The following is an 11133-nucleotide window of genomic DNA, read 5'->3' as shown; positions in this document are numbered from 1 at the left end:
ATCTATGTCTTTATCTTGTATTATGGTTATTGCTTCTTTTATGGTAGTGAACATTGCAAATGTCCACATCTTTGAATCAATTTTTTTCATCTTACTTTATTTCTAGATTGTTGTTTAGAAACTACCAAACCTTTTCTAAGCTTTTTTACTGACTGGCAAGTAAAACAATCATCACAGTGTGGTTTCCACTTAGTACAGAGACCAAGGGCAGTTGATGTTTTTCTTGAAAGCACATTGTTCATTGTACAATAACATTTTTTACACATTTTTGGAGGATGGACAATTTCCAAATCTGTCATTTCAACATGAAACAGCTTCTCTAATTTTACTTTGAGAATTTCTCCTATAAAATAATGCTTTTTACCAAGTAACTGTCCACAAACTCTGCAAATGAGTTTAATATTTTTGTTGTGAAGTTCCATTTTATTTAATATTAGACTATATAAAAAATTGTATATATATATATATATATTATAAACAAATTTATTTTTTACAAATCCTTGTAATTCATCCATATTTATCAACCAATTCCTATTTATTTATTCTCTTTTTGAGATCTCTTCCTCTATTTATCTTTATATATATATATATATATATATATATATATATATATATATATATATATATATATATATATATATATATATATATATATATATATATATACATACATATATAAATATATATATATATACATATATATATATATATATATATATATATATATATATATATATATATATATATATATATATATATATATATATATATATATATATATATATATATATATACACACATCGGAAAGGAGTACCGTAGCAACAGGTTACAAAAAGTTAACGATTAAGATTTTATTTTAACCCTGCAAAAAAAATTGAATCCTCATATAAGCAAAAAATGCAAAAAAGATAAAAGGTTCATCTTGCTGAATGAATAAAAATTTTAAAATTTCTACGCTCAAAATTTTTTTAAAAAAGGTTTAAAGATTATAAACAAAAATAGTAAAAGTAGCTTTAGCTGAAAGTAGACTTTATTCACATTCAGTTGTCTTGTATTTTATTTAAAACATTTCTTAGTACAGCTGCAAGTTATTTTCACAATAGTTTCATTTAAAAAAATAGTTAAAAGTCTATTTAATTATCTAAAATTAAACAAGTTACTCGTTGTCAATGATAAGTTTTTAAAAACGTTGTATCCGTAGCCATTATTAAAATTCTAAATTATTTTTAACTCTACTGCGCTTGCGTATAATAACTTTCAACTTATTTCTAAAGTCTAAACGACCGTGTTACACGATAAATAATAATGTGAAAATTTGAAAATTGCATACCTTCCCAATTTTATCTTATTTCAATTTTTTACATATAATTAATTTTGAACTATAAACTTGAGTTAGTTACGAGTGTTGGTGTGTAACATTTTCCCGCGTATTTTCATATATATAATACATAATTTAATATAAATCAAATGCTATTTTCTTGTTTTACCAAGAATAATGATTCTAACGACAGTAGATGTTAGTCTATAACAGCTGTTTATCATTAAAGCGTTTTAGTTTGTTTTTAAAATCATTTACAGAAGTTGCATTATTAACATCTTGATCTACGATATTCCAAGCTTCTACAACACGGTTGGTGAAGAAATTATGCCTAGAAAGTGAGTTTCTTACAAATTGTCTTCTTAATTTCTGACCATGCCCTCTCGTAGTATTAGTTATTCTCTCAGGTTTGTTATGCCAGTTCATTTTATTTATATTGCTTTGAAATCTAAACATCTGAATTAGATCACCTCGCAACCTTCTAACAACCAATTTTGAAAATTCCATACTTTGTAATTGTTGTTCATAGTTAATACTTTTTAGAAAACAAATTTTAGCTGCTCGTTGTTGGACTTTTTCAATAAGAATAATATCGTAGCGTATTATGGGTTCCATATTTGAAACGCATATTCTAAGTGAGGTCGCACGAGTGATATGCGTAATAGTTTCATTGTATTCTTGTTAATATAGTTGAACGCGTATTTTAATAACCCCAACCCACAATTAACTTTGTTGACAATAGACTCAATATGAAGTTCCCAATTTAAATCATTTGAAATATATACATAAGTGTAGCTCTAACAATGTCTCTTTAAGATTTTTTCTAGAGGTTCTTTATTCTTCAGTATTGCATTTTAGTGTGTATTTGTTTTTTGGGTTATCATGACCTATGCGTATTATCTTGCATTTATTACTATTTAAGCATATTAGCTATTTAGCCGACCACTCGCAGAGATAATCTAAGTCGTCTTAAAAGGAATTATTATGCAAATTTTTATCTTTTTTATTTATTTTTGCTATCACTTTCGTATCATCTGTATAGTAACTTATTGATTTGAATTGAGTTTTCTATATCCATTTAATCATTGGCATGGTGTTGAAGTTAAAATTTAGAACTTAATGACCTCTTTGGATGTCACCTAAAGACTCCGTGTGAAATAAATGTGATTTTTGAAATGGGTAAAATTGCTATTAAATTTAAATCTAGATTATTTGTATAATAATTTAATTTCAGCTGAAACGTTTTATAACATGTTGCGTTAAGTTTCTTGAATATAATTGATAAATATTTTGGTCCGATACTAACACTTTGATACTCGTTGTTCCATTTGCAATTTAAAGATAAAAAATTAAAATTGCCAAATTAAGACATCGGTGTATTTTTTGTTCTTAATAAAATATTCATAACTTTTTTTGATAGAATTAGTTAAATGACGACAGTTTTCAAGATCATTGTTTCCTAGTCTGTATATACAAACACATAAAATAAATTCACCCCTTACTTTAATAGAACACCATATTTGTTCAACGTCTTTGTTATTGCGCACATTGTCTTTTATTTCAAATGTGCTTATTTTATCTGAAGTAAATATACAAACACCACCTCCTTTACTTTTTCACGATCTCTTCTGTTAAGATTATAACTCGGTACATTTGTTATTGATAGATTATTCCACCATGTTTCTGTTATAAAGATAAGTTGTGGCTATTTTACTTTTATTTCAACAATAAGTTCATTTAATTTGTCTCTTTAAAGCGATGTTGTGTATAAACGTTTTAAATAACTGGGTTTACTTAAAAAACTAGGGCTTGTTTTCGCTGTTTGACCTTGACTTTATAATACTTTGTATGCTTACTTTTACTTGCAATTCGTATAACTTTTTCATGAGTCTTTTTGTCGTCTACTCTTTTGCTTTTGCCTTCATTGTCTGAAGCTTTTACTCCAAATGTTACAATGATTTTATCTTTTTTATCTTTCTTTCGTTTCGCTTGCAACGAAAGTATTTATTTTGAGCAATTTTTACCAGGAGATTTCTTTACTTTATCTGCACATGTTACGCTTGCGTAAGTAGGTGCTGATTTATTATTTCTAATTCTTCAACTCTTTTTATTAATTTTTCATTATCAATGTTTAATATCAATGTTGAGTTTTTCGATCAAATGTCTTAACTCTTTTAGTGTCTGCTCCTGTTTATAATAAAACGTAAATAATTTATTTTTGTACTTTTATAATTTTTTAGACATGTTTGGGTCCTGTAAAAATGGGTAGTTTTACATAAAAACCATATAAATTTGATGAACTTATGTGAATAAAACATTTATAAAGAAACATAGGTTTAAATGTTGCAAAAATTAGTGTTTAGATAGACAGTTAACAAAAAAAGAATTTCAGATATTTTTGTTTTTAAGTTAAAAAAAATAACATTCATCTTTTTAGCTTGAAAACTTTAAACTAATGCAGAAAAAATGAATAAGTTTTTGAAACCGCTGAAAAGTTTTAGGTTTATTTTAGTTTACTTCTTTTAATGACGCATTTCTTTGTAATTCAACAAAAAAAGCGTCTTTAAAGCGGTTTGTGTAAGTTGATTTTTTGACGGTTTATGTTGATTTTTCAAACTTATTTTTATAAATAAGATAGCTACTAGTTAACTTTAGATTTTTTTTATTTGTGAATTAAATTATATTTTCTTATAAACTACTCCAGTTTGAAGCAACGTAATACCAAAAATTGCTGGTACCTATTATCTATGCATATATTACTTGGGCAAGTTGTCAACCAATAAATTAAGCATGTTTTTGTAAAAAAGAATTTTTTACAAAAAACATGCTTGTTTTTTAATCTAAGATGTTTTTAACTTTTGTTATCCATATATTAGTGACTATTTATTATTTCAAAACATCAAGCAAAATTTATTTACGCAATATATTATATTTGCATTTCGTTATGATCCGTCGGGATCTATAAAAAGACTATGGTTTTTTACAAAAGCTTATAATAGTTTTTAAACGCCTAAATATTTTCTCATAAATTTCAACTTTGTCTATGAACCTTAAATTTCAAGTGGAAAAAATATTTTAAGGGCTATTTTTGTCTTCAATCTAAGCAATTTTTCCAAAGTAGCTATAATTGACATGACATTTGACATTTAAACATATAAATGTCCAGGGGCGGGTTTTGTCACTCGCCAAGGTAAAGCTAAAAAGGTCTAAAATAAAAAATGGTCCAAATATTTTCATTTATAAGTAATTTTCTTTTTCAATTTTTTGTACTTTAGTGTAATAATCAAGTTCATAGTCAATTTTATTCGTCAGTATAATAGTCCAGTTCTGTATAATAGTCAATTTAAATATTTCATTGCCATTTACGATAAGTTAATTGCAAAGTATTTAGAAATAAAAATTTCGTTAAATGATTTTTTTTTCTTCTTAAGATTTTAATATTTTTTGATTTTTATTAATTTTTCTTTGTTATATTACTCTTATTTCAAATGGCCGAGGATTCAGCTTTAAAAAAGTTTAAATTTAATTCATTACTAACTAAAAAATCAACACTTTTAAAAAATGATTCTGATCCTGATATTAACTTTTATAATAATAATGATCAAATAAAAAGTACTAACTCATTATATTATAATGTAAATTCAAAAAATATCATTGAAGGAATGGAGAACAACTCGTTCTCGATCCTCCGTGTTAATATTAGAAGTCTTCAAAAATTTTTTGATTCTTTAAAACAATTTTTATATAAAATTAATATTAGTTTTCAAATTATTTGGCTCAGCGAGACATGTTGTAATGACAAAAATTATTTGTCTCAGCGAGACATGTTGTAATGACAAAAATTATTTGTCTCAGCGAGATAGTTGTAATGACAAAAATATGCTGAACAATTATAATTACCATTTACCAAACTATAAAGTGATTCACCAAATTAGATCATCAGGCAAGGTAGGCGGGGGATTGTGTATTTTTATTAAAAACTCATTATTGTTTAAAGTTAAGTTAAATTTAAGTTCAACCGCTAATGATTATGAGTCATTGTGTATTGAACTAGTTAATATAACCTCAAAAAACATTATCGTCCATGCTTTATACAGACCACCAAATGGATCAATTAAAGTGTTTGATGTTAAAGATAATATTAAAAGTGTAATTAAAAATAATTCGGTTTTAAAAAAATCTGTTGATCTATTGGTGACTTGAATCTCAATATTTTAGATTAGAACACAAATAAAAATATTATACAATTTTTCAATGTAATCTATGAAAATAGTTACATTCCTGTCATCAATAAGCCTACGCGCATAACAAGAAAAAGTGAAACTTCAATAGGTCAAATTATCACCAATGACTACCTTAATATAATGTGGCTGAAACACTCAATGAATTTTTTATAAATGTTGGTCCTTCATTAGCATCAAAAATTGAATCCTCACAAACCAGCTTTGATGCATACTTGGTTTCTAATAACACTAATATTATGTCTAATGAAAGACTTACTGAAGAAGAATTATTAGTCGCGATTTCTTTAATCAAGCTTAAAAAAACTATAAGAGTTGACAATATAAATAGTAGCATCATTATCAATTAATAAAAACTCATCACAACCCCACTCTTGTATGTATTTAATTTATCTTTAAAAGGGAGTTTTTCCGGGAAAGTTAAAAATCGCTAGTTATCCTAATTTTAAAATCAGGTGATCTTTATGACGTTACTAATTATAGGCCGATCTCAATTCTTACATGTTTTTCAAAAATTCTAGAACGAATTATGTATAAAAGACTCTATTCTTTCTTTAGCAAAAATAATATTTTGTACAATAAACAATTTGGTTTTAAATCTGGTCATTCTACTGATCTCACAATCTTACATCTTGTACATGATATAATTAAAGAGTTTAATAAAAAAAAGTATACTTTAGGTGTTTTTATAGATCTAAGCAAAGCCTTTGATACAGTTGATCATATGATTCTTTTACCCAAACTCGAAATCTACGGTATAAGAAATTCAAACTTGGGTTGGTTTAAAAGTTACTTGCTTAACAGGAAGCAATATATTTCATACGAAGGTGGAAAAACGGATAATATAACTATCACATGCGGTGTACCCCAAGGTCAATACTAGGACCCCTCTTATTTCTAGTTTATATTAATGATCTAAATAATTTTTCTAATATCTTAAACTCAATTTTATTTGCCAATGATACTAACTTGTTTTATTCATATGAAGATATAAATATTTTATTTTTAACAATAAACAAAGAACTTGATAAACTAAGCCAATGGTTTAAATCCAATAAACTATATCCCTAAACATTAATAAAACTAAATACACATTATTCCATCATGCTTCTAAAAAAAAAAATTCCATGGAAACTAGCGAATTTTTTGATTGATAATAATTTGATTAAAATCGGAAATATCGTTAAAATTCTTGGGCGTAATTTTAGATGAAAGCATTAATTGGAGAGAACATATAAATGTAATTGAGAACAAAATTTCAAAAAATATTGGTATACTGTATAAAGCTAAACAGTTTTTAAACCAATCTTGTTTGAAATACATATACTTTTCATTTATACATTGTTACTTAAACTACGCAAATATTGCTTGGTGTAGCATCAACGTTACAAAAATGAATAAACTTCTCTGCAAACAAAAATATGCTATTAGAATTATTACAAATGAAGGTCTACTCTCCCATACAAAAATGCTTTTTAGGAAACTCAATATATTAAATGTTTTCAAAATAAATCTTTATCAAATTCTTCTATTTATGTTTAAACTTGATAAAAAAACTGCCTTTATTTTACTCAATATTTAAAAAAATAAATCATATATACAGCACAAGGTTCTCAAAAAATAACTTTAGTCAATCCAAAACCTATTATTCAGCCACTAAATACTCAATTACAAATTGAGGACCTAAATTATGGAATTCACTTTTAAATGATGATCTTAAAACTTCGCCTAACCAATTTAAAACAAAACTTAGGCAAACTCTTCTACTAAACGACAATAAATTAAATTTCTTCTAAGGCGTTAAAAAAGAGTACTCTTATGATTTGATTTATATATTTTATGAATATATTTATTAATTCTATATATACACATACAAAAAAATAAAAAAAGATATTCTATTGTAAATTTTTACACAATTTAATCTTATTTGTTTATTATTGAGGATGTAAAAAAGTTTATACTATATATTCTTGAAATCTTATGTAAAAAGTACTCATAATTGTTTGCCATGTATTTATATGTGTGTGTGTGTGTGTGCATTCACTTTTTATCTTTTTGTTTTTGTTATCTATATATATTTTACTTTTTTTCTTTTTTCCTAATTATTCTCAATCTAAGAAAAAATAATTAAAAAAAAAAAGAAATAGGAGGATAAAATATAGAGAATAAAATTCTTTTTTTTTTTTTAAATTTTTTTAATTTATTTTTTTCTTTCTTTCTTTATTTAAAATACAATTTATAAGAAAATTTAATTAATATTTAAAAGAAAAAAATTTAACTAATATTTAAATTTTACATTTATTTTGCTATTTAACCATAAATAAAAAAATATATGTGACGCATCTGACCAAAACTAGTCGGATGTCGCGTTATGCTATATTGAGAAAACCATCAAAACATCTCAAAAATTCAATTTTTATCGTTATTTATTTTTTTGCATAATTGTTTACATAATTTTATATACAAGAAAAAAAAATATGCCCATAGAACAAAGTATACAATAAAAAATAAAAACTTTTCTTGTTTACAATGATCTTTATAACATAAAGAGTTAAATAGAAGGAGCACAAAAAAGATGAAAATGACAGTACGCCATCGCAAACCTTTTCATAGAGCCCCTTTATACATTTTCAATAGAATATAGATATTTAAAAAAAAACAACCCTAAGGGGCATGAAACTGCTGCGCTAATCAGTAAACCAAAAAAAGATCAAATAAAATAAATACTAAAATAATTAAAATTACTTAGTGATCCCTTTAAGCACAAATGAATCTCAAATTTTAAAAATTTCCTTTTTTATTAGAAACTTAAATGAACTTAATGACTTTGCTATACATTTGAATCCTTTTTGATAACTATTCCATATATTTTGTCCTCGATATGCAATGCTATATACAACATATTTATTAAAGTTTTGAGGAAGTTTATATGAGTTACAAATATTTGCTCTTAGATAATAGTTTTCATTTATGTTTATTTCAAACTTGTTATTAAAGTAGGCAGGAGAAAGATTATTATTGAATCGATACATAAAAGTTAAATGCTGATAGATATTTATTTCATAAACATCCATCATTTTCATATCTTTCATTATAGGTTTGGCGTGTTCACGCTTATTTTTAGAGTAAATGATTCTGCTAGCATGTTTTTGTAGACTTTAAATTTTTTTAAGTTTTGATGGTTGCGTACTCGCCCATGTTATGTTTGCATAGCTGATGAAGCAATGAATTAGTCTAAAATATATTAGTTTGAGACTTTGTTTATTGATATATGAGCAAACTCAAAACATCATACCAATTATATTAGTGGTTTTAGATTGAATATATCTTATTTAAGGAAGCCAGGATAAATCATCAGCAAAAACTCTTAAGAATCTAATACTGGGTTGTTTTTTAATTAAGTTATTATTTAAGATAAGGTCAGGCAACTTAATAGAAAGGTTTTCTTCTTGTGTTTTTTTATGGAATAATATATAGTTTGTTTTCTCTGAGTTAAGTGAGAGTTTGTTAGCCCAAAAGCAATTATATATATTTTATTTAGTTCAATATTCATATCTAAGTATAATTTCTTGATATCGTTGTTATTTAGAAATATATTTGTATCATCAGCAAACATGACTGAATTAAGTTTTAAAGATGCATTGCAAAAATCATTTATATAAATTAAAAATAGGAGTAGACCAAGGGTAGATCCTTGGGAAACTCCACATAAAACATTTAAAACTTCAGATTGTATATTACACACGTATTGTTTTCTATTGGTAAGATAACTTTTAATCCAATTGTAAGTTTTATTAATTATACCATATTGCTTTAGTTTATCTAATCGGATGCAATGGTCAACTGTGTCAAAAACTTTTGATAAGTCAATAAATACTCCTTGAGTAAATTTGTTTTGTTTAAAACCATCAGTTATTTGATTAACTAATTCAAGGATTTAATGCTCTGTTGAGAGATTCTTTTGAAATCCAAACTGGTTTAAGTAAAATAATTTTTTTTAGTGAAGTGATTATAGATTCTATTATAAATTACACGTTCAAAAAGTTTTGAAAATACAGAAAGTATTGATATAGGTCTATAATTGGTTATACCTGAATATTCATTGCATTTAAAAATAGGAATTACTTTTGCTAATTAAAGTATATCAGGGAAAATCCCCGGTGTTATTGAGAGCTTAAGTATATGGATCAGAGGTCTGCTTAGATTGATTTTATTGAAGATAACTAAATCGCTAGTTATTTCAATAAACCCAGGTGCTTTCTTTTTTTTAAAGAGGAAAAGGCATCTTCGAATTCTTTATAGTTAAATTCATTATTATACATGGTAGCGTTATTTGCGGGTTTTAGGTAGTTTTTGAATGAATCAGATGTTGGACTTATTTTATTAGGGAGGTTAGGACCAATATTTATAAAATATTTGAAGAGATTTGTTTTTTTACAGAATATGTCAGTGTTGTTAATATTAATTCTTTTTGGCAAAGAAGTTGAACTTATTTTTTTCCTTCCCATTATCTCATTAATGATGGACCACCTTTTCTCATTATCAGATTTGCATTTAATGATTTGATTACTGTAGTATTTATTTATAGCCTTTTTTTATAAGATTTTGGTAAAAATATTTATAACTTTTGTAATTTCTCTCATTTTCAGTGTTCTTATTTTTTTTAAATTTATTTTAGAGTTTTTGCTTCTTTTTTGAGCATTTTATCAGTGATTTATCCATCCACAAATTGTATACAGTGGTGACTCAAAAAATTAGAGCCACCTCGAAATTTAGACAATATTTGAGTTTCGACTGTGAAATTAATTAAAATACATACGGATGTCCAGTTTTTGTCATTTCGCATTGTTAATTACTTTGTTTTGAACATATTTTTACAATGACAACACTATTGAGCGGTTTAGAGTGAAGTTAGTTGCATTATTGCAGAAGATGTCACATTTTAGCACGTGTTGTACTGGGCGATAGTTGTGTTTCTGGCGGTTTTTATTTGTTGATTTTATATTTTTACACCAAAATTTGTTTATTTTACTATTCAACACATATTATATATTCTATTTACAAGTAAGTTATCATTATTTTACAACTTTTTTATCATATTTAGGTAAATTTTGCTATTTTTTAAAATAATTGGTGTTTTTAAGGTATGGGCAAAGAGAAAGATATTTCTCCCACAAAACTAGGGCTTATTCAAGGATATTTGTCGAGTGGAAATCATTCCAACAGGCAAATTGCCAAGTGTGTGAATGTTTCCAGAGCAACAGTCGATAGGATTAAAAGAAAACTGGACAATAATCAATCACTAAAATTGAATAAAAGAAAAAATTGCGGACGAAATCGAATTACAACGCCTCGCACCGAAAGAAAAATAAGGGATATTGTGATAGAAAATAGGAGAAAATTGAAAAAAGTGCTTAAGGAAATCATAAACAATGAAGGTATAACAATATCCCTTGCAACACTTCGGAGAAGAATGGCGGAGCAGGGGTTTAAGGCCTGTAGACCAGCCAAAAAACCAAGGCTCACCCAGGCAATGAAGGATAAACGGCTAAAAATCATCGCCATTTTACCACT

This window comes from Hydra vulgaris, chromosome 03 (assembly GCF_038396675.1).
Source record: "Hydra vulgaris chromosome 03, alternate assembly HydraT2T_AEP".
In the NCBI taxonomy this organism is placed as follows: domain Eukaryota; kingdom Metazoa; phylum Cnidaria; class Hydrozoa; order Anthoathecata; family Hydridae; genus Hydra; species Hydra vulgaris.
The sequence above is the reverse complement of the archived record's forward strand: the minus strand, read 5'-3'. Positions refer to the sequence as shown.